The sequence below is a fragment of the Elephantulus edwardii genome, unplaced genomic scaffold (assembly GCF_000299155.1).
Source record: "Elephantulus edwardii isolate Elephantulus edwardi_28Jun2011 unplaced genomic scaffold, EleEdw1.0 scaffold00007, whole genome shotgun sequence".
Classification (NCBI taxonomy): Eukaryota; Metazoa; Chordata; class Mammalia; order Macroscelidea; family Macroscelididae; genus Elephantulus; species Elephantulus edwardii.
This window is the reverse complement of record NW_006399757.1, coordinates 3480539-3506521: the sequence shown is the minus strand read 5'-3', so window position 1 is coordinate 3506521 and position 25983 is coordinate 3480539. Positions and strand designations below refer to the sequence as shown.

The 25983-nt window shown below is 39.1% G+C and overlaps 1 pseudogene; it reads right to left on the bottom strand.

The window, feature by feature from the left end:
• Positions 1 to 23888: 23888 nt before the first annotated feature.
• On the bottom strand, positions 23889 to 25085 carry LOC102843986 (annotated as a pseudogene).
• Positions 25086 to 25983: the final 898 nt, after the last annotated feature.

Sequence of the window (25983 nt, the reverse complement as noted above, 5' to 3'; positions counted from 1 at the left end):
TGCGCCTTCAGGCTTCTAAAGCTGTAAGATTTTACAGAAACAAATGACCTTATCTTTTCCCCTTGAAATGGCTGGTGGATCAAACCCCAGACATTTCGGTTAGTATCTCAACCTGTAATCCATAGTGCTGCCAGAGTTCTTGTTTGTTTGTTGTTGTGTGGACTGACTTGCCAGTGAGTTTTCAGAGGCCGTAAATTGTAGAGAGGAACCTGCCCTTCTTCCTCTTACGCTGGTGGATTTGAATTGTGTGCCTTTGGATTGACAGTACTGCATTGCAATCCCAAAGGCACTCAGTTTGAATCCACTTGGTGCTCCGCAAGAGAAGGATGGGCATTCTCCTCTTGTGTGATTAACTGCCTCTGAAAATCTGCTGGAGGGTCAGCTATGGGTCAGTCCCAACTCGATGGCACATGAAAGCCACCAGAGCTCCTGTGTTTGTTTGGAACGAGAAATAATAAAACTCTTAAAACACAAAATTCCAACAAACTTTCTGTTGTAGACCAAGTCCATCTTTTGATGAGCTTGTGTGTGACAGAGTAGAATCGCACAAGGCCTTCCAGGCTGTGCCCTTCTGGAAGTAGATTCCCAGACCTTTCTGTGGAGGTATCACAGGGTGCATTTGAACCACCAGTCTTTCAGTTAGCAGTCTAGCTTTCACTAACTGATGGCACCCAAGAGTTCGTTCCCAAAGCAACTAACCAGGCCAAATAAAACCCACTGCTCTCAAGTCAATTTTGACTTGTGAAGACTCTTCACTGGGTTTCTGAGGCTTTAAATCCCAATGGAAGCAGACTACGTCGTTTTTCTCATGTGGAACAGCTGGTAAATTTGAACCATTGACCTTTTAGTTATTAGTCCAATATACTAAGTTATTAGGACTCTTTATTGACATATAGTGATTCATTATTAAAGGTATTATTAACGTCTCTATGATAGTTCTAATTTGTCATTTATGTTTGTTGGTTTATGTAATACCATATAGAATTTAATATTTTGTCATCAAAGCCTAGTTTCTTTTAAAACACATTATTTTAGATTCTCAACGAGGTATAGTTTAGCAAGAGACAGAAGCAAGAATGTGTGTTTTTATGATCCAGTACAAATTACCTTTTAAAAACCAAGTCTTTTTCATTTAGAATTTTCCTAAAGGAACCTTGACCACACAATAGGGACACTACTGTTTAAATCCTTCAATTCCTGCTGGAAAACTTAACTTGCCTTAGTTGGGTTGAAGAGGAGCATGTTTCTCTCTCTCTCTCTTTTTTTTACTGGCAAAGTAATAATTTTTATTTATTTAGGCAGAAGTTTATATTATTTATGGTTATACAGTTATAATTCTATAACTTAGAAACAGAATTATTTTTACGTTTTTTAATTGATATTTTAACAAAAGTTTACAGAAAACTTGGATTTCCATTCATTAATTGTTGCACATTTTCCTCTCTACCCCACCCCTGTTCACTTTTCTCTTTAAAAAGATCCCTTCATTTTTGCATAACTTCCTTCCCCTCCCCACCCTCCAGTCTACTTTGCTATGCACCTTTTATTCTGGACTGTTGTCTTACAAATAATATTTGCTTATGATAATATATTTGCCAATTCCTTTAAACAGTTCTTTCCATCATCTATTCAAATGCAGTATTTTTTATTTCCTCTTTCTTAATTGCCCCCAATTCCTATGTCAGTCCTGTTTTATAACAATGGCATTATGCAGCATTTATCCTTTTGTAACTGAGATAATTCACTCAGTGTAATATCCAATAAGCATTATTTTCCTGGGGCCATTTTGAACTCTGTATGTGTACGTGTGTATGTATGTGTACATGTGTATGTATGTAGTGTATGTGTGTGTGTGTGTGTGATTTTTTATCATTAGGACAGTCTAGGACACTGGTCAATTAGGAGATGGAATTCAGGAGTGGTGAACATCCTTCCTACAGTGAACATCCTGCACAGTGAAGAATTCTGAATGCCAGTCACAATTTCTCCTTAGACTCTCAGCCAAGAACAACTTTAAAAAGTACTTGACAATATTTCTCAAAAATATTACACCAGAACACACGTCTTGCAAACTTAAGCTAGCATTTTCTCCACACTGTATTTTTATGTGCAGATTTAAAGTCTTTGAATTCATTAATTCCAAGTTAATAAAGAGTAATGTAGGCTTCTTAAGTGTCTATTTTTATTGTTGTGTGCCATCCGGTTGGAATTGACTCATAGTTGACCAACTCAGAGCTGACTGTCTAGAGAGTTTTCAGAGACTATAAATTGCATAGGAGGAGATTGCCCATATTTCTCCCATGCAAGAGCTAGTAGATTCAAAGTCTACCTTTGGATTCTCAAGGCAACTCCTTGCCACTAGACGAACAGAGCTCTAAGTATAGGATATGGGCAGATCCTTGCATGTGACTGATTATCAGCTTGACTTATCAAGTAAGTTCTAATACTTAAAATCTTGGATAGAGTTGTAAGGGGAGCTGTTATAAATGAACTGAATTTCTTAGCTGAATTGCTTAGTGGTGCTTCAAAAAGAATTCTACTGGGGCCACCCTGATTCCCTACCGCCACGATTCTTGCCATCCCATATTCTCCATAGCGTGACCTCAGGTTTGCCCCATGCTACTGCTTTTGTCTAATATTTTTCTCCCATTTGTTCTGGGTGCTGTTTGTTCCAATGAAGATATAGAGGGCAGGACACAACCCAGTCTGTTTTTATCTGTAATTACATTGTCCCCTGGAAATAAAATTATTTTGTTCACTTGAAATCTACTTGATAAAATTTTTTTAAATTTTATACTGATTTATTTATGAAGTTCAAATATGCTGTTTTTCACACAAGAATCCCATTTCCTTCATCCCCCACCCATCGAATTATGCAACCCTATGGTTAACACCCCATCCCCACACATTCACACATTCTCACCCCTCTGCTTCCTCTCTCTGCCCCCTTGAATACTCATACTCATTCTACAATAACAGTTGTATTTATCGTTACAGGTCTGAGTTTACTCAGCATAATGCTCTCCAATCCCTCCCAATTTAGGTAGTAATTTATGATCATTGCTCCTGTATGCTGCATAGTATTCCATTATATGAATGTACCACAATTTCTCAATCCATTTGTTTTTTGATGGACATTTGGGCTATTTCCATGTTCTTGTGATAGTGAATAATGCTGCTATGAACATTGTTGTTCATTTTCTTGGGGTATATTCCAAGCAAAGAAATCACTGGGTCATATGGAATTTCTATGTTCAGCTTCTTGAGGAAGTATCAAACTGCTTTCCAGAGTGGTTTATCATTTTATAATCCCACCAATAATGTGTGAGGGTTCCTATATCCTCTCTAAAATTTATTACTTGTTGTCATGTTAAAACTTTGCCAAAATTACTGGGGTGAGATGGTATCTCATTGTGTTTTTGATTTGAATATCTTCCTCTGTGAAAATTCTTTCCACGTTTTTTGCCCGTTTTGTAATTGGGTTATCAGTCTTTTTCTTGTGGAGGCCCAGGAGTATTCTGTAAATTTTAGTATGAGACTTTTGTCTGAGATGTTATTGCCAAATGTTTGTTCCCAGTTGGTTGGTTTTCTTTTCACCCTTGGAAAAAGTTTTGATGTGCACAGGGATTTAATCTTTAGAAGGTCCCACTCACCAATTTTATCCTCTCCAAACTGTGCATTTCTGGCTGTGTTTGGCAGTCTCTTTGTACCATAGACAAGACCTTCTAAGCTTGATCCTAGTTTGTCCTTTATGAACTTTATGGTTTTAGGCTTTACTTCCAGGTATCTGATACACCTTGAGCTGATTGTGTAAGGTGTGAGATGCAGATCCTGTTTCAGCATTCTGCAGGTAGCAGTTCAGTTTTGCTAGCACCATTTGTTGAAGAGTTTGTCATTTCCTCATTTGTTAGGTTTTATTTCCTTGTTAAATATCAGTTGACCATAGATAGCTGGGCCCATTTCTGGGTTCTTGATTCTGTTCCATTGGTCTATGTGCTTATCATTGTACTAGTACCATACTGTTTTGGTTATTATAGTTGTGTAGTAGGTTTTGAGGTCAGAGAGTGCTATGCATCCCACTTCATCTCTTTCCTCTCCAAATAAACTTGATAATTTCCCTTTCGATCTCATTGAAAAGTGAATTTGGTATCTGTATTGGGATTGCTTTGGTTTACTTGGCTCTACAATCAACCCTCTTGGTATCAGCAGCCAGGAAATTAAAAGATGAATTACATTGGGAAAGTCTGCTATCAGAGACCTCTCCAAGGTACTGAGGACCAATGATGTCCATCTGGAGACTGATACAGGCCATGGTCTTTGCAATTACTTGCTATGCATAAGAGAGCTGGACAATAGGGATGATAGAAGGAGAGTTGATGCCTTTGAGCTTTGGTGCTGGAGAAGAGTATTGAATATATCGTGGACTTCTAGGAGAACAAACAAGTTTGTCCTGGAGAGGGTGAAGCCAGGCTGCTCCTTGGAGGCAAGGATTCTGAAGCTCCATCTGACATACTTTGGACATGTTGCAAGGAGAGAACGGTCCTCGGAGAGGGACGTCATGCTAGGGAAGGTTGGAGAGACAGCACAGGAGAGGAAGACCCATGATGAGATAGATTGATTCTGTCACTGGTTGGCAAGGGATAGAGCAGGTTTTAGGACTGTTGTACATAGGGTCATTATGAGTCACAGGTGACTCAATGGCACACAACAACAACATTGGGATTGCATTAAACATGTAGATTGCTTTTGATAGGATTGTCATTTTTACAATATTGAGTCTTGCTGTCCATGAACAGGGCACTTGAAATTGACTTTTGATCAAACAACAAGTTGGTGAAAACCAGAGGGTTTTTGTGTTGTTGCCTGCAGATGGCAGTGATTCTTAACTTGTCGTTCTAAACACAAGGAGTTGCTATTGCCCAGGAGATTGGAAATGTTTTATTGATGGCAGGTTTTATTGTGCTCTAATGAAAATTAGATTAAAGCACCACCTTTGGAAGACAGAGCAGAATTTATATACTAAGCATAGTGTCATGTAAAATATGTAGTAACCAGACACAGAACACAAAAGACTTCTAAATTAACATACTTCACCAGATTATATAAAACAATACATATTGACAAAAGTTTAAGAACAGGATCGTGGACAAAATTCAGTGTTGTATCTTGGAAAATTAGTTTCCAAGATACACTACAGGCCCCAAACCAAATCAATGGGCCTCGAGTTGAATCAACCCATGATAAATTTCCATGGGGTTTCTGAGGTTATAAATCTGTGTGGGAGGAGACTGCCTCACCTTTCTCTCTCAAATTTGAACTACTGACCTTTGGTTAGCATCCTAGTGAATTACCACACTACAGCTAAGGGCTGCTTAAAATATGCCTGTTTCCCCCTCTCTCATTGCTGTGGAATAGAAACTGATTCATAGCTGATCATAGCTGAGTGTGTTTAAGAGCCTATATATTGCCCATCTTTCTTCCTCAAGAGAAGTGTGAACTTAATTTGAACTGTCCACCTTTGAGCTGATAGCACAACTCTCTAACCACTAGGCCACCAGACTTGTAGTAGGATATAATTTGGGCCCTGAGTTTTGGTTCCAGGGCAGAATGTAGCAATAATGCTTGATGATTCCTTGAAGACATTGGCATGATATATTCTGAGATGCAGCTGAATGCCATCAAAAGTGGAAAATATCAAAGCACAAACACCAATTGCCTGTTGTTGTTGTTGTTGTTGTTGTTATGTGCCATCGAGTCACTTGAGACTCATAGCGAAACGGCGTTCTATCCTGTGCCAACCTAGCCATTTCAACTGCACTCATTCCCACCACTCCAGTCACAGAATCGATCCATCTCATCAAAGGTATTTCTCTCCTTTGCCGTCCCTCCACTCTGCCAAACATGATGTCCCTTTTCAAGGACCAGTCCCTCCTTGCAACATGCCCAAAGTATGTCAGACGAAGCTTCAGAAACCTTGACTCCAAGGAGCATTCCAGCTTCACCCTCTCCAGGACAAACCTGTTTGTACTCCTAGCAGTCCATGGAGTATATTAAATATTCTTCTCCAGTACCACAGCTCAAAGGCATCAATTCTTTTTCTATCATCCCTATTCACTGTCCAACTCTCTGATGCACAGCACGTAATTGTGAAGACTGTAGCTCGGATCACGCACACCTTAGTCTCAAGCTTGACATTGTTGCTCTTCAGTACTCTTGAGAGGTCTTTCACAGCTGACCTTCCCAGTGCAATTTGTCTCTTGATTTCCTGACTGCTGTTACTAAGAGTGTTGACTGTGGAGCCAAGTAAACTAAAACTGTTAACTATCTCAATCTCTTCTATTATCTAATATATTCCATTTTAATAACTCCAAGTCATGAGGAAGATAGAAAGGAGCTGAGGCAGTTGGAGAAGAGTTCACTAAATTAGACAAGGGAATGAGAAATCACATAGGAGCTGACTGAAAAGATGAACCTTCACTCAAATAAAGGAAAGGGGGTGGAAGATATGATTAGAATAATTTCTTCAGTGATATTGAGTATTGTTGTACTTTGAAAAAGGGTCAATGTAGGCATGTACTCTGAAGCAGTACTTCAGTTCTTTCCATTCATATGGTCTATCAAGTATGTGCAGAAGATAAAAATATAAACAATTCAAGGCTATGTACCCAAGTAAGACCATTTATGGTAGGTTACTAAGGAGAGAAAATGTAGGTTTAGAGAATGCATCTGTGATCTTTTGAGACTGACATATCTGAATTAAACTAATCAAGCCTTTCCACAAACAACCCTTGATTATGGAGACAGATCATTCGAGCTGAAAGAACCCAGGTCAAACTCAGTGCTATTGCTTATGTTCCTAGCTTCCATTAGAATTGCAAATTGCAATCACAAATGAAAATGTAAGCACAGATACACTACATAGGATCCTCTTACTGGAGATATTCCGAGGAGTCTGGGGATGCCAAGAGGACACGTATAGATGTTAGATTTGTGATTCCATGACTTTCTCCTTTAAAAATGTTATTAAAGAGAAAAATGAGGATCAAAATGACTTGGGGGGGGGAATGAGCCTAAATATAAGATTTTATTTAGTTCAATTATCTGAACAATGGAACTGCTATCTCCCTTCTATTCATTTATTTTCCTCTCTCCAAGTCGAAGTATCCTCATTTATTTACTTACTACATGTTTATCAAACTCTTACTCTGTGCCAGTCTTTATAGAAAAACAACTGTCTCAATATATGATTATGTAGTGGACGACTTATAGCAAGATAAAGAAGACCAAACTGTAATTTTACTTCTTATAAACCATTGTCTTTTTCTTCATATTAGTGGGGAGGTAATGAATGAGGAGGAGAGAATCAGAGTTGACAGGATGGGGTACAGATATACAAAAGAAATTACTACACTCCAGTGTGCAATGTTGTTAATGTGCTGTTGAGTCACTTGTGACTCCTAGTGACCCTATGTACAACAGTGCTGAACCTTGTTCTTTTCATGGACGAACTGATATCTATGATTTCATTCCTCTGGGATTCGATCATTTGTGATCAATACTCAAACATGTTTTTAAGATGAGTTTCAAATTAATCTTTAGGAATCATTTTAGAAAGTAGCATATGGTCAAAGATCAGTGGTAACAAAGGAAGTAGTTCAAGCTGCACTGAAGGCATTGGTAGAAATTTAGACTCTAGGAATATATAGAATACCAATTTTGGTGTCTTAACAGTTGCAGGTCTGGAGGCACTTGCTAGTCTATGCCAAGAAATTTGGAAGACAGATACAGACTGAAGAGATCCATATTTGGGCTCATTTAAAAAAAAAGTGATCTAATAGTGCAGAAATTTACAGTACCATTAATAATCACATGCAAGTAAAAAAAATCTTGCTGAAGTATATTTTAAAATGGCTGGAATAATACATAGACGGGGACTTGCAGATATTTAGGTTTTATTCAGAAAAATCCATGGTATTGAGGCATTGGGTTGTTGGTTTTATTTTTTTATTGTGATTTTAGTGAAAGTTTACAGAAAGGATGGGTTTTCATACAATCATTGATTCACATTTTCTTCTCTTTCACCTTCTGCAATTCACTTTAATTTTTTTTAACTTTAAAAAAATATAAATATAATAGACAGAGGGCTTTTTTTCCCCTGTTTTGGGATATCATTGTTGATGCCAGATGGATCTTGACTGAAAGCAGACAATATCAGAAAGATTTTTACTTGTGTTTTATTAGTTACACAAAGATATTTACCTAATATGGGTCATAATAAATTATGGCTACCATTGAGAATAATGAAATCACAGAACACTTAAATGTGCCACTGGAAAACAAAACAAGAAGCAGTTGTCTGAACAGAACAAGGGAGCACTTCATGGCTTAATACCAGAAAAGATTTGCATCAGGATTGCGTTCTTTCTCTATACCTCTTTAATTTGTATGCTGAGAAAATCATTCAAGAAGCTGAACTACATGAAGAACAATGTGATATCAGGCTTGAAGGAAGAGTCATCAATAACCTGCATGATGCAGATAACATAACCTTGCTTACAGGAAGTAAAGAAGACTTTAAGCACTTGCTGCAGAAGATCAAATACTACAACCTTCAATATCGATTATATCCCAAAATCAAGAAAATGAAAATCCTTACTACTGGACCAACAGACAATATAATTGATAGATGGAGCAAAGATTGAAGTTGCCATCAATTTCATTTTACTTGGATTCACAGTCAAAATAAAAAGTAAAGCAGTAGTAAACCAGTATAAAAATATTTTTAAAAATAAGGCATTTAAAAAATAAAAAAAGATATGTTGCATTGGGGAAATCTGCTGTCAAGGACCGCTCCAAATGTCATGCTAAAGACCAAGAATGTCAGTTTAAAGATTATGGTGCACCTGATCCAAATCATGATCTTTTCAATTGCTTCTGATGCATCTGGAAGTTGGATAGAAGGATGATAAAAAGAGAATCAATGCCTTTGCATTGTGGTATTGGAGAAGAGTTTCAAATATCTCATGAACTGCCAAAAAGAACAAAAAAGTCTTTCTTGGAGGAAATGCAACCAGGATGCTTCTTAGAGGCAATGATGGTGCAACTTTATCTTACATCCTATGGATGTGTTTTCTTTTGAAAATAGCATCATTTTGGGAAAGAGGCAAGAGATCAATAAAGGAGAGGAAGCCCCTCCTCAAGGACCCTCCTCAAGCTATCAAGGAAATAGATTGACACAGGGACTGGAACAACAGATATGAGCATGAAGCTGGATAGGGCAAGGGTCAGATCTGTCACTCATAGGGTTTTTATGAGTTGTAGTTGACTCAATGGCACCTAACAACATCAACAATTCTTTTCTCCCTAGAATATTCCCCCCATTTTCTAGAAAATGAGTTTTCTTTTTGCTTTTTTGTTCCCTTTGGCTTTTTTCTATTCTTGCACTAGCCGTATATTCTAATAAGATTTTTTAAAAACAAAATTATTTGGAGAGGGAAAGGTAATTGGAATTTCAAGAAATAATTCGAGAAATAGCACAATTCTCAACCACTGTCATGTATCGAAGGCTTCTAACATAGAATCTTTCCTCACCTTTTCATCTCCGGAGTAGTATATCGTATGATCTTCTGATTCAAAAAGCCCCAGGCCGGTCCATCTCATCTCACCAATGCCTAGTATGTCAATATTTATGTGTTCCATTTCCTCCTTAACAATATCTAATTTTCCCACATTCATGGTTCTCACATTCCATGTTTCAATCACTACTGTCTGCTTACAACTGTTTCTCATCCTTTGTATTTCCATACTCAGTTGCCCTTTCTGTCATTCTACATGTTTCTGTTGTACATAGGATTTTCAGAAGCCTGCTACTTTGGAAGTGGATGGCCAATCCTTCTTCCCAGTGTATGTCAATCTGAATGTTTAGATCTAGAGAAGTATCCAACAGATACACATTTTAATGTGGCATCAGAATTGGTGGAAGATCAACAATCTGCGTTATGCAGATGACACAACCCTGCTTGCTGAAACTGAGGAGGACCTGAGGCCCTTGCTGCTGAGGGTCAGGGACTGCAGCCTTCAATATGGATTGAGGCTCAATGTCAAGAAGACAAAGATTCTCACCACTGGACCAATTGGCAGCATTAGGATGGATGGTGAAGAGATTCAGATTGTTCACAGCTTTAGTCTATTTGGCTCCACAATCAACACTCTTAGCACCAGCAGCCAGGAAATTCCAAGACGTATTGCCATGGGCAAGTCTGCTGTTAGGGACCTCTCTAAAGTACTCAACAGCAACGGTGTGTCTCTGGAGACTAAGGTGCATCTGATACAGGCCATGGTCTTTGCAATCACTTGTTATGCGTCAGAGAGCTGGGCAATGACCAGGGAGGATAGAAGGAGAATTGATGCTTTTGAGCTTTGGTGTTGGAGAAGAGTGCTGAGGGTGCCATGGACTGCTAAGAAAACAAACAGATTCATCCTGGAGAGGGTTAAACTGGGCTTCTCCTTGGAGGCAAGGATTCTGGGGCTTCGTCTGACATACTTTGGTCATGTTGTAAGGAGGTCCTTGGAGAGGGACATCATGCATGGGAGGGTGGAGGGCAGGCACAGGAGGGGAAGGCCTCTGGGAGATGGATTGATTCAGTGACTGGGGCAATTGGGATGAGTGTGTCAGAGACAGTGAGATTGGCACAGGACAGAGCAGAGTTTAGAGCTGTTGTACATAGGGTCATTATGAGTTGCAAGCGACTTGACAGCACATAACAACAACAAACAACAACATAGAATCACTTGGGGGACCAGTTAAGTTAGAATTGTGAGGGGCAATAGGAGGAGTTAACTGCCAGTCTGATTTTTAAAGCTCTTCATGATGTTCCCATGTACAGCCTACACTGAAAGTCACTGGAGTGGAAAGGCTCCGAGGTCATTCTCAATGTCAACAAGTTAACTTTTAAATGATGGTTAGATTGGAATAAGATCTATGTTTTCAGAAAATTATAGAGAGTTAGGTATACTTTTCAAGCTGTTTCTGTTGGGATATAGCCTATAACTACCTTGGATTATCACTAGTTAAAGATATTGAAATTGGGATATGATGTGTTGGTTTCTAAAAGAAATGATCATTTTATCTGCAACCAGTAGCATCAATATCTTAATACCAGTAGTATTAATATCTTAACTGTCAATTTTGAACACTTCAAAACTTAGAATGTCTTCCATTACCAATTGAAATTATCCATGGATAATTAAAATATTTCACAATAAAAACTTAAAGTAAATAAAATATAATTAAATATCCCATGGTTAAGATTATGAAACAGCTGGTAAAGCCTTTAGATTTAATGATGGGAAATAAAGGCAAAAGTGATTGAATAACATTACAGATAATTGAAAATTCCCAGCTCAACCAGTAGGTAACTCTCGGTGGTATTAATAAATTAATTTCAATATTAATTTACTCAGACTAGTAAAATTTATATGAACTTTCTGAATTCTATCCTTTCTTCTTTTAAAAAAATATACTTCAATAGATGCTATTTACAAATGAAGTAGAGAATTGTCTACATAAACAGAATAAAGCTTTTAAGATATCTTTCTTATCCTTTCTTACAACTCTGGCTCAAGAGCCGATTGTCTGGAAAAGTTCCTCCCTGTGTGGTTCTTGTTATCATTTTGTATCTCCAGCAGTTACTTTTTATTCTCCAGGTTTGAAATTCTCAAGTTATCTTTGATTTTTTTAGTCTCCTTGCTCCCCTAACTTTGGGGTCACTAACAGAAACAGTTTCTTACTTCACAATATCATTGTATCCTTTACATTTCCATTGACAGTTTGTGTAGATCAGCTTTTATTACTGATTTTCCCAGATTATCTCATAACTCTTGATTTTAATTCATGCCACTCTTTTAAGAGTTCTTGGAAACCACTCTTTGTTCTGTTTATTTTAAAATTCATAAGTCTTTAAAGTCTTCACTTGAAAGCTATGAAGTCTAAATTCTTGGTCTCCTTTTTAGAGTTCTTCAGAGTCAGGCTCCTTTCCATCTCTCCCATCTATTTTTTACTACCCAAGTATCCCACTGGTACTGGCAAGGTGGATATTTCACAGGTAAGTTTTCAGATAAAGTTTTAAAGAATGAGCATACTTAAAGGCAGCTATTAATGATCTTAGAAATATATTTCAGTTGGACAAAATTCATCCAAGTTGCAATTGTTTTAAAAAATAATTTAAAAATTGTTTCCTCTGAGGGAAAAAAAAGTCTCTCTTTTAGCTATTAAGAGATAATGCTTAGCTGTGTAAAACAAACACATCTTTACTGCCATCAAGTGGATTCTAACTCATTCAACCTTACAGAACAGAGAAAAATCCTCACACGGTTTTAAAGACTGTAAACATATACAAAAAGAGACTGTCACATCTTTCTCCAGAATGGTTGGTGAGTTCAAATCATTGTCCTTTTGATCTAAGTAATTAACTACTGGGCCACTAGGAGTCCTTTAGTCACCTAGTTCTTAGAAGATATCTTCGAGACAGTTCTAATGAATAAGACTTTATTTATAGCAGAACAAAATCTGGCCTGATCCTGTATCCTCCTCAAGATCTCTGTTGGACTTAAGCCAATTGTTGTAGTCACTGTGTCAAACCATCTCTTTAAAGGTCTTCTCCTTCACTGACCCTCTACTTTTCCAAGTATGTTGTCTTTTGCCAAAGACTGACCCTTCCTAATAATAAACCTAAAGAGTATAATACTGATTCTCACTATCCTTATATCTATGGAACTGCAATTCATCCAAGACAAATTTGTTGTTCTTTTAGCAGGGCATGGTACGTTGACTATTCTTCACCAAAATTACAATTCAAAATCATAATTTTTTTTATATTTATTACTCATTGTCCAAACTCTCCATGCATGTGAAGCAATTGAAAACATCATGGCTTGGGTCAGGCATCCCTTAGTCTTTAAAGTCACGCCTTTTGTCATTAGCAAAGATTTCCTTTGCAGCAGAATTTTCCATTGTTTGATTTCTTACTTTTCTTTTTTAAGGTAAAAGGTAAAGATAGTTTTATTACAAAGTCATATCCCAAAGGGGCACACCTCCCTCTACAAAAGGAAATTGCAAGGAGAGGCCATGATTTGATTTCTTGACTGCTGCTTCTGTGAATTGATTGTGGCTTCAACGGCACATATGTACTCTTTCTTGCATCACATCATGAAGCTTGTCATGTTTACTTCTCTCATTTCAGAAATGTGTTGTTGTTAGATGATGCTGAGTCAAGTACAACTCATGGTGACCCTGTGAACAACAGATCTATACCTTGTGAACAACAGATCTATACCTTGGCTCGGTCTCCACCACCCTCACAATCTGACATGCATGAGTTCTTTATCATAGTAATTGTGTCAGTCTATCCCTTTGAAAGTCATCCTCTTTTGCTGATCTCTACCTTTTTCAGCTTGATGTCTTTTCCCAAGGACTAGCCCTTCCTGATGACATGTCTAACATATGTGAAAAGAAATTCCACCATCTTTACTTCTAGACATTTTCTTCAAGACAGACTTTCTCATTATTTTTGAGTATATATTCATAGGATATGCAAAACTCTTTGACAACACCACAATTCAAAATATCAATTTCTCTTTTGTCTTTCTTACTCATTGTTCACTTTTCAGATGCAAATGAAGCAATGTGGCTTGAATCAGCCATGCCTTGTCTTTAAAAGAACTGATTCAGATTACAGTAGCTGATTGAACCATAATCATATAGTCTTTGCCTGAACTCTTTATTACTGGGTTGACCTTTGTGACTTATATAGTCAATCGAATTCTGTGCTCTGCCAGTTACAGACTCAAAAGGTAATAATTCTGTTAAAATAAACTGTAGTAAGAGAAGCTTACTTCCATCTCTCACTTTTTTTGGTTTTGTTTTTCCTTTAGAAGGAGGTTGCTTTGTTATTTTTCTGTAATTCTTTTAACTTGGGTGTTTATTTGGTTTCATATTATTGCTATTCAAAGTTATAATTTTTGCTTTAGTTGTCCTCATAGATTTTAAAATATAGTGTTTTTTCAGCAACATTTTTTATAAATTCTTCCATTTCAGTTTCATCTTGAGTTTTCAGGTTTCCCATAAATGCCTTTAACTTTTTTGTTATTAACTGAGGGATTATTTCATGAACATGAAATAACTGGATAATATTTGAATAGTTTCTACCTAATGATTCATACTGAGATTTTCTTTATTAATTAACATATGGTTGATTGTTATTGGTGCTCCATGTTTACTGGAGGGAAGTGATGCTATTTTAATTTTTGTCTATTTCTTGTTACTTGTAGTTATAGTATACTTGTAAGTATATTAACAAATACATTAAGTAATATTAAAACTTGTTCTTTATTTTGTTAAATGATTTCTGGTCTAACTCTTCATTGTCAAATATCAAAATCTTTGGGTTTTTTGTTTAGCATACTTTTGCCCATACCTCCCCCCCCTCTACTCTTTTCAAGTCACTTTTAGTCACATTAAGTCCTCCATTCTGCAAAATTAGATTTTTCTTTGTAAGTAATTGTGAACATTTAAAAAAATCTTTTTTGGATTGTAAAAGTAGTATAAAAAAGGTTTAAAGGGAAAAAAACAAAGTACTTACAATCCATTGTTCCAAGGGCAGCTGCTATTAGCATTGTGTTATATTTCATTATAGTTGTTTTTCTCTTCCTTGTAAGAGATTTGTTATAGAATATTTCCATTTTGCATGTTTTCTATTTTAAATAGAGCAGTATGCTTCAGGATATGACTTGCATTGTCACTGTTTTCAGAGCCCTCAAGTGCAACATACTGGCTTTTTTCTATGGACTCAGGTACTCAAAATCCCCACTAATGTATTTATACTTTAGCTCACATATTATTAGCAACACTTCAAACCAATGGCCAACAAATTTCTTATTAGAAATCTGAACACTATGGAGTCTGCACTACTTATGTGAACTATGTTCTCTAGTTAGTCTTTTCAATGGTGGCTCAAGGAGAACATTTGGTTTAAGGCAAAGGCATAAACCAAGAATATCTAAGATCAGTTGGCCCCTGTATTTACTATATTCTGAGGTGCTCTATCCTGAACACACGTTGAGGTACTCCTCCTGACAGACTGCCTATATTTGAGCTCAGTTGACAAGATTGGAGCTTTAGATTTGCTCCCTCTCTTTGTTAGATGCACAATTTCTTCCTTTTCAGCAATTTGATTCTTTTCCAGCTAGCTGTTTGTTTCATTAGTCTAGTCAAGATTGTTCTATTTATCCTCATTATTAATCTTGCTTGATGTTTTTCAGTTTCCATTGTGATCTTCCTGATCAATGCAGAGAATTTGAGCAGGTTCTTGGAAATCAATTTATTTCTCGACTTTTCATCTCCAGCTTCATATTTTTCTACCTTCTCTATGCTTAATATATTCCTTGCTCAAATGACCTTTTTCATTGGCAATGTTGTTCTCTTTCCTTGTACTGTTGCAAAGAGTAAACATCAAAGATGTTAATATATCTGTATAAAAGATGCCCTCAATCTAATGAATATTTATCCACACAAACTTTCCTAGCACTGATTGTTATTTTTTATCTCAGCTACTAACTATAAACATGAAGAGCAAAGCCAGCTGACTGCTAGAAAAGGTAGTGACAGGTTTTGCCTACTTGGAATTATGGAACTGTTATTTGTTGTTAGGTGCTGTCAAGTTGATCATGACCCATAGTGACCCTATGAACAAAAGATCTGAACCCTGTTCTATCCTGTGCCATTCTTACACTTCCTGACACACAAGAGCCCATTGCAGCAGTCACTGTGTCAATTCACCTGGTTGAGGGTCTTCCTCTCCTTTGCTGAACCTCCACCCTTCCCAACATCATGTCCTTCACCAGGGAATAGCACCTCTTAGCAACATGTACAAAGTATGTGAAGGGAAGCCTCATCATTCTAGCCTCCACAGAGCACTCTGGTTGCATCATCTCCAAGATGTGTCTGTTCATTTTCTTGGCTGTAGTTAAATACTAAAGAACAAGAACTGCGAAGAACATCAAACTCAGAGTGTTACCGGAGCATCTCTATTGTAATGACAGCCTTATCAATGTTGGTGCTTTGGCTTAAATTCTTGCCACTGGCTTTTGGAATTTGGGGAAATAGGTAGAACCACCTGCCAGGATGATTTTAAAAGCTTGGCACTTATCTTCATTTACATTATGAGGGGCTTTCTCCACAGAGTTCAACACATGTCAGGATTCAGTTATCACAGTGGGAATACATAAGGGAAGAATTTAAAAAAAGCATTTAAATCTTGTTCTGGAGGCTGAAAGGACGTGTACTTAGCATACTTGAAAGCAATAGAGAAGTATTTGCCTTCTTCTCACTGATGCCTTTCTTATGTTTGCATTTGATTTTGTCAATAAAATAGTTGGCCTCTAGTTTGAAAACTCTTACTCACTGAAGTAGATGCCCCCAGCATGACTGGACACATCAAGTCCTTTGGCTAATACAAAATTGCCATAGTCAACTTTGGTAAGTTGCTCCATCACCACAGTAGAACTTTAATAACTCTTGGTTTTGTGGCACTGACAGTGCTACAACCACTGCTGATCTCAGTGTTATTAATAGCCAGTTACCCCTGTGATTGCTTGTGACTTAGAATGCAGGAAGGGATATGATAGAAAAACAAAAGGGAAAACAACTATGAGATAGTTTAACAAAACCACAAGTAACAAATGCTGGTGAGGTTGCATAGAAACTGAAACCCTTATTCACTGTTGGTGGGAGTGTAAAATTGTGCAACCATGATGGAAGGCTGTATGGCACTTTTCAAAAAGTTGCAAATAGAAATATCATTTGGCCCAGCAATTCCATTACTAGGAATATACCTCAAAGAAACCATAATGGCCACCCAAGCCAATATATGCACACCCATGTTTATCTCAGTTTTGTTCACAGTAGCATAGAGCTGGAAACCACCTAAGTGCCCATTAACAAACAATGGATAGAGAGGTTGTGGTATATTCATACAATGGAATATTACAATACAATGGAATATTACAGTGCATTGAAAATCAACGAACTCATGAAATATTATACAAAATGGGTGATCCTGAAGGACATTATGCTGAGTGAAATATCTTAGTCACAAAAGGACAAATACTGCATGGGGCCACTGTTGTAAAACGAGACTGACATCAGGGTTGGGGGGAGACTGAGAAAGATGGAATAAATTATGTATACTACATTGAGACAGATGAGAGAGAAAACTGTTTAAAAGGGATATATGAGTAGATATTATTGTCATCACAGGAATCCAGAAGGCTGCATAGTGGAATGGACTTGAGGGGAGGGACTGCATAACAATGAAAGAATTTTTCTTTTACTTTTCAAAGAGAAGAGCCAAACGGGGAGGGGGGAAGTGTGGGCAGGGAAAAAAGTGCAACAATAAATTGGAAATCCAAAGTCTCTGTAAATTGTCATTAAAATTAATAATAATAAAAAAAGAAAAACAAAGGGGAAAGAGAGTCACAGGGAGAAGAGTGGTATTACAATGTGGGAACTGTTAAATGATACTATAAAACAAAATCTGTAAACATGATTAGAAAGCACATTGCTTCATAAACTTTTACTCAGAACATCACACACACACACACATTGGTATTGTTAGATACTGTAATGTAAAATATGACTTACATTTGAGAAGCTGGGCTTTATGAAAAAGGATATGGTATCAGGATCTGATGAATACTCATCAACAGCCTTCGTTATGCAGATAACACAACCTTGCTTGCTGAAAGTGAGGACAACTTGAAGCACTTGTTGCAAAAGATCAAAGACTACAGCCTGCAAAATGGATTGATTACATCTTAATATCAAGAATATAAAGATCCCACCACAACAAGATAAAGGTAAACAATCCAATTGAAAAATGGGCACAGGATATGAACAGACACTTCACCAAAGAAGACAGTCAGATGGCTAACAAACACATGAGGAAATGTTCAAAATTCCTAGCTCTAAGAGAAATGCAAATCAAAACAACCATGAGATATCATCTCACCCCAGTAAGAATAGCAAAATTTAACAGAACAGCAAGCAACAAATGCTGGTGAGTTTGTGGAGAACCTGGAACCCTTATTCACTGTTGGTGGAAGAGTAAAATGGTGCAACCACTGTGGAAGGCAGTATGGTGCTTTCTCAAAAAGTTGCAAATAGAGATACCATTTGACCCAGCAATTCCACTACTGGGAATATACCCCAAAGAGACTATAACTGCCACCTAAGCAGATATATGCACACCCATGTTTATTGTGGCTTTGTTCACAACAGCAAGGAGTTGGAAACAACCTAAGTGCCCATCAACAAATGAATGGCTAGAGAAGCTGTGGTATATTCACACAGTGGAATACTATGCTGCATAGAAAACAAGGAACTCATGCAATATTATTCAAAATGGGTGACCATGGAGGACATTATGCTGAGTGAAGTATCTCAGTCACAAAAGGACAAATACTGCATGGTTCCACTGTTGTAAAACAGGCCTGACCTCGGGGTTGGAAGGAGACTGAGAAAGATGGGCTAAATAATGTATATGGCATTGAAACAGATGAAGGAGAAAACTGTTTAAAAGGGATATGTGATTAGGTATTCTTGTAATGACAGGAGTCCAGAGTGAAGGCTGCATAATGGAGTGGACCTGGGGGGAGGGTTTGTAAAACAATGAAAGAAAAAATTTTTTTAACTTTTCCAAGAGGAGAGTGTACTGGGGGGTCGGGGAGGGTTGGGCGGGGAGAAATGTGCAACACTGAATGAATGGAAATCCAAAGTCTCTGTAAGTTTTCATTGAAATTAATAATAAATTTTTTTTTAGAAAAGAATACAAAGATCCTTATCATTGAGCCAATAGGCAGCATAATAGTAGATGGAGAAAAGACTGAAGTCATTAATGATGCCATTTTGCTTGGATCCATAATCAACACCATCCATCCCAGCAATCAAGAACTCAAAAAACATATGCACTGGGAAAGTTTGCTGTCAGGGCCTTTTTCAAAGTATTGAAGAGTAATAATGTCAGCTCGGTGACTAAGGTGTGTTTGATTCAAGTCATGGTGCTTTGCATCTGGGAGCTGGATAATGAATAACGATGACAGAAGTACTGATACCTTTTGCGTTGTGGTTTTGGAGAAGAGAACAGAACGTTCTGTGGGCTGTCAAAAGAATGAACATATTTTTTGAAGGAAGTGCAGCCAGAATGTTCTTTAGAGGCAAAGATAATAAAACTTAATTTCATATACCTTGGTCATGTTATTAGGAGAGACATACCTGGAAATGAACATCATACGTGGAAAGGTGATGGGTCAGCAAAGATGACGAAGACCCTCAACAAGATTGACTGACCCAGTGGTTGCTGAAATGGGATCAAGTGTATCAGAGATAGTGGCCATGGCACAAGTTAGGACAGGGTTCACACTGATTGTTCATAGAGTCTCTAAGAGTCATACTTGACTGATGACACTTAACAACAACAACAACATGACTCTATGAACAACAAATTTGAACCTTGCCCTATCCTGTGCCGTTCTCATTATCCCTGATATGAGGGATAATGTTACAGTCACTGTATAAACTAATCTCATTGAGGGTCCCTATGTAAAAAAAATAGTAAAATTACATAGGTAATCTTATTTCCCCAACTACTGACAATGATCCCAACATTCTCATTCTGGAAGACTTAGGAATGATAGAATAGGATCCATGCCAATTGTGTATTTCATCTTCATGGCTGCCAGAGAGGATTGAACTAACGGACTAGAGAAAGTGTGCATATCAATGTTATTATTGGATTCAATAAACTTGTAATTCAACACATAAAGTTGAAAATATATAAGGAACTATCTGATCTGACTTTTGGATATTTCTTATACTCCATGTTGTTGTTGTTATTGTTATGCGCCATCAAGTCACCTATAACTCATAGGGATCCTAAGTATAATAACTCTGAAGCCTGCCCTGTCCTGAGCCAGTCTCACTGACTCTGACACACCTACCCCATTGTCCCAGTTACTGTCAATCCATCTCATCTGGGGTCTTCCTCTCCCGTGCTGTCCCTCCACCCTTCCAACCATGATGACCTTCGCCAACGACCGGTCTCTCCTCTCCACGTGCCCAAAGTATGTGAGATGGAGCTTCAAAATCCTAGCCTCCAAGGTGTAACTTGATTTCACCCTCTTCAAAATAGACATTTTTGTTCTCTTGGTGGTCCATATTCAATACTCTTCTCTAGCGCCACAACTCAAAGGTATTGATTCCTCTTTAAATTTTTTTAAAAGTTTATGTACACATATTTTTGTTGTTATTTTAAACTATGTTACTTCTAATTTTAAAATTTTGAAGGATGAGCTTTATTCTTGTGTGCAGGAAAACCAATACTGCACATTAACCCAGCTTCTTGGCAAGTTCTCTGAAGGCTTTACAAGTCATAGATTTGGAGCTTAGCATGGTCTTTCCCCAGTGACAGTGAACTTCACTGTATCTGTCTATCTGTCTTTAGAATTGATCCTAATTACTTCCACCACCTTATCCCAATCTCCTTTGTCTTCTGACTTCACCTTCATGAAGGTGGAAGTGGAGACACAGGCCTTCTGTGGGTGAGATATTCCAGTATGATTTTTTTCCTTGATAATGCAGTAGGGAACTCCATTTTACAAAATAAGACAACAGGTAGACAATCAAATCAATGGGGTCCATGCCTTATGCGAGTATCACCAGCTGGATCATCTTGCTTTCCGCCAAGGTAGTGACAGTGCTAGCCATAGTGGGAGACACAGGAATTATCTTGGTGGAAGTACCTTATTTGTCAGTGCCTTTTTTCTCTCTCCCGGACAACAGCCTTTGCATCTTTTCTTGCTCTGTCTCTGGTTGATAATCATGGGCCAGCTTCAACAACTGAGTAGCTGTTGGGCAATCCAAGGCTAGGGTGAATTGTTTGATGACAGAGGGCACTTCGAGCAGCACGTAGAGAACAGCCCTTTGCAGTTGTGGCTGCATATGTAGGGCCGTTTGACGAAGAGTGAGGTCTGGTCTTTTTTTGTTGTTGTTGTTGACAACTTGTGTTTCTTCCTCAGTGTTTTGTTTGTGAGATTTATCTGTGTTGATATCTAGAGCTCTGCGGTATGTATGCTGTTGGGTGGCATTCCATTGTTGATTACATCTCAATTTATTTCTTCAGCTTACTATTTTTCTGGCAATGTATTATCATGATGTGTCTATTTTCATTATTACAAATAACACAAGTGTAATCATGGGAGAAAAGATCAATGAATTCAATTACAACAAAATAAGAGCCTCCTCAAAAGTATTTTAAAGAAGTGCAAAAGACAATCTACTGAAAGCACTTTCTGTATATGTAAACAGCAGAGAACTAGTATTCAGAACATATAAAGAAATCCATTGAATCAATAGGAAGAAGATTATGAAATAAAACTTTAATAGAAAAATGGGAAAAGTAATGAGACAATTTACAGAAGAATAAACTTGAGCAACCAATAAAGTGTTAAAAGATTCTCCTTCTCACTAGAAACCAAGAGAAAAACATAGAAAATATCAATAACAATACCCATAACAGTGTGAAAAAATGAAAAAATACTGAAAGTCCAAGTGTTTCACCAGGGTGAGAAGAAGAAAATCCCTTTTAGTCAACTTGTTGGTACATTTTTTAGAGCAAATTATCAATGTCTAGCAAAGTCAAATAAGAAGAATAATGCTTTATTTAACATCTTCACAGCCAAGTAATCACAGACTAATACACAAATGTTCTGATCCTTTTTCCCCCAATGAACATTTGTTTTTAATTTTGATGTTGGCATCATACTAATTATTGAATTAGAATTATTTATTTCTATTTATTCATTCATCAGTGTATGCCAATGAAAGTAATTGTTGATGGTTAGTAAAAATAGCTATGGCTGTAATGAATTGATTTATTCAATTGCATCTATTATATGCCTTCTAGCTGTTAAGTGCTGCAATGAATAAGATTCAATGGCTGTTAGTTGTTGTTTGTAAGTTTTAAATAATTACTTGAATAGATCTATTGCTGCCCTCATCAATGTGCCTCTTCCGGAAGTCACACTTTAAGGGATTGCAACCTACTGGATTAACCCACTTCTATTCCCAAATGTCTGTTTTATACCTTGATTACAGAGGATGTGATGTTCTGTAATTGCTGGTTGTTGGTGATCAGAAATAAAGTTCTGACTACCTATATCTTGGGTTCTTATCTGCTAAGAGACATTAAGGAAATCCATTTAGTCACTAACAGGAAATGAATAAACAGATATGGAATGTTTTGCAAAATTACACAGCACAGACAGAAGCAATTCCCTGAAGTTCAGTATTTTGTTTCATTCTGTGTTTCTAAGATGCAAAGGAAATAAGAAAAACAAAACATGATAAAAAAGAGGGAAATAGGTTTTTTCAGGCCTCCTTGCCCCCTTCTTGCACTATCTAATGCATTGCTCCTAAAATACCTCATTATGAAAATAAAACAGAAAACATATTTTCTAAGTCATTTTTTAGAAGAGGTAATGATGTTGATATAACTTTGTTTTCTATTTATCAAATATAGCATATCCTATATATTTTGAGGTGACAAACAGATTTTCCTTTTCCACATATTTGCTAAATTGACAATTTCTCTTCCAGTTGGCAAATTGGATTTTAATCTGATAACCATGATTTCAGAGCCTGAATGATTCATCTCACAAAACCTGCTAATGGAATGGAAACATTGCCAGCAAGTGATATCTAACTCCTATTAAAAGATGAACGTTTTTGGATGAATTTTTTAAAAAGTAGTTTCAGACTACAGACAACATGGCAAAACGTTTCTGTTTTGACAATATGACTCAGACATATTTTCAATCCCTTGCTCTGCATTTAAGGACTGGAGGATGACAGAAGAAGAACTGATGCCTTTGAATGGTAGTGTTGGAGAAGCATATCAAATATCCCATGGACTGTTCAAAAACGTACAGGTATGTTTTTAAAAAGGTGCAACTAGAGTGCTCCTTGGAGGCACGGATGACAAAACTTCTCTCATACTTTGGACAGGTTGCTGTTATTGTTGTTAAGTGCTGTCAAGTTGAGTGTGATTCTTACTAACCTTATCCTGTGAATAATACATTTGAACCCTGTCCTATCCTGTGTCGCCTTTACAATCTCTTACACACAAGAACTCATTGCTACAGTCACTGCATCAATTCACCTTATTGAGAGTCTTCCTCTTATTTGCTGTTCCTTCAACCTTTTTAAGCATGATGTCCCCAAGGAATAACCTCTCCTAGCAAAATGCCCAAAGGATGTCAGATGAAGCCTTATGATCTTTGCCTCCAAGGAACACTCTGACTGTCCTTTCTCCATGATACAACTGTTTGTTCCTTTAACAGTATATGGGATATTCAACACTCTTCTCCAATACCATAGCTCAAAGACATCAATTTTTCTTCCATCATCCTTATTAATTGTCCAACTCTTAGAAGCATAACACATGACTGAAAAGACCATAGCCTGAATCAGGTACATCTTAGTCCTCAAACTGACATCATTGTCCTCAATAATTTGAAGCGGTACCTGACTACAGACTTTACCAATGAAATATGTCTCCTGATCTTCTGACCGTTAGTACCAAGTGTATTGATTGTGGATTCAAGGAAGATTAAATTTTTGACAGTTTCAATCTTTTCTCCATCTATTATGATGCTGCCTATCAGTCTAGTGGCAAGGATTTTTGTTGTTTTAAAATTTTTTTTTTTTTTGAAAAATATCTGGTTTTTATTCTTCTCAAGTGTCAGGATGTGGTGGTCCACAAGAGCAGGGGTCAGGGTCAGTGTGCAGGGTCAGGCCTTGTGTCACAGGCAGATCCTCCCTGCCCTCTGCCTGAGCGAGGGGGGCCGTGGCCCTCGGGGTGGGAAGGCTGGCCCTTCCCCTCTGTGACCAGGGCCTCAGCCCCCACCTGCCCGCCAACCAGCAGTGACACGGCCCCTTCCACGCGGCCTGTGGCTGCCAGCGCCACCACTGCCTGCTCTGTGGGGAAACCCATGCGTTCCAGCTGCTGCAGCCTCAAAGAGGAGACTGAGGACTTAGACAGCCACAGTGGATTCTCAGGCCCCTGGGCTGTCCCCTCCAGGAGGGGAGCCTGGAGCCCCGCCTGCAGCATCTGCTCATCCAGCGACATCCACAGTTGGGGGTCAAGGGGGAAGCTAGGCCTGGCCTCTGAAAAGCCCTCCCAGGTGGGCTGCACAGTCCCCAGATTGGGCAGAAGCGGGACTGCTACATCACTGTAGGGCCAGAGGCTAGCGGAGGTCGCGTGAGGAGGTCCAGGAGCCCTCGCACCAGGAGGATGGGTGACAGGCAGCTCAGCCAAGCTGCCTGGGGCAGGAAGGAGCCTCAGTGGCCAGCTCCTTGCCAGAGTCCTGCACATGGCACCCTCCTGCAGGGCCTGCAGCCGCCGCTCTGACATCTCGAGCCAGTGGAAGGCCCCTACTGCATAGACCAGGCCGGCCAGAAGGCCGCAGAGAAGCTGAAGGAAGGGGGGCTCGGAGCTCAGCAGCGGGGTCAGGCACAAGAGCAGCCATGGCAACAGCCACTGTGGCAGTGCCCCTCGGGGCCGTCCAGGGTGTTGGCTCAGCCTTGCCAGCATGCCCAGGTGGATGGGCATGTATCCGCAGCCGCCGGCCACACCGGGCACCCCGAGGCCCGCCAGCAGCACAGCCAGCAGCCCAGCGGCCAGGGTGAGCAGGGCCGACACATGCAAGAACCGCAGGGTGCCCAGCTGCTGCTCCTGCTGCCAGCCCAGTGTGCCCAGGAGCAGCAGGCTCAGGAGCAGGCTGGGCAGGGTCACGTGGCCCAGGGCGTGGGTTAACAGCCTGTGCGCCTGCCAGGTTCCAGTAGCAGCTCTGGGGCCAGGGTCAGGCTGGGGCCGGCCCCCATCAGCCAGAGACCACTCATCAGAAGCATCAGAGTGGAGGACATGAGAGGGCAGGGCTGGGGGCAGCGGGCCAGGGCGGCTCTGGGCATGCATGGTGAGAGCAGTCCTGGCGCTGTACCCCAGCCCACTTTCCCAGGAGGTTTCAGGCTCTCTTCGGCCTCCTTCGGCTGGGTGTCCCTGGGCAAGTTTCCCAACCTCTGAGCTTCTCCTTCCTCATCTTACTGGGAAGTCAGCACAGAGTGGGAAGACAAGTCAGGGAAGATTCTTCTGGGTGGTGGTAAAAAGAAGGACCCCGGGTCTGGGTTCGACTCTGCTTCGTAACTTTGGGCAAAATACTGAACTTCCTTGAGCCTCAGTTTCCCTTATGCGGAGCGCGGCCCCCTACCCCCGGAAGGCCGATTGGGGCCCCAGTTGGCAGTCGGGCTTCTAACTCCCTACAGAGGCCCAGGCACCCCAGCTTAATCCGTGCACACACACAGGCAGTGACCCCAGCCTGCCACCGGGACGCCCCCTCCCCCGCCACTTGCTGATTAGTCAGCAGTTGTTTTAGGCCCCGGGTCCCTTCCCCCAGCCCTCCCTCCGGCCTCCGGTTTCCCTCCTGTTTTTAAAATTTTTAAACATGGAGATGCAATCCATACTAAAGGCTGCAGTGTTTAACACTCTCTAGCAAGCGCTTCTAGTCCTTTTCACATTCTTCAAGCAAGTTGTGTCATCTGTATAATAAAGGTTATTGATATTCTTCTCTTAGGAGAAGCAATTTCTTGGAAAGGGTATCATGCTTTGAAAGGTAGGTCAGCAAAAGAGAGAAAGCTCTCCAATGAGACGGATTGATATGGTGACTGCAGCAATGGTGTAAAGTGTATCTGAGATATGAGGATGGCACAGGATATGATAAGCTTTAGCTCTGATGTTCATAGTGTTACAATGATACTCAACTCAGTGGCATCCAACAGAGCAAGGCCCTAGAGCTCCTTCATGAAAAGCAGAGATA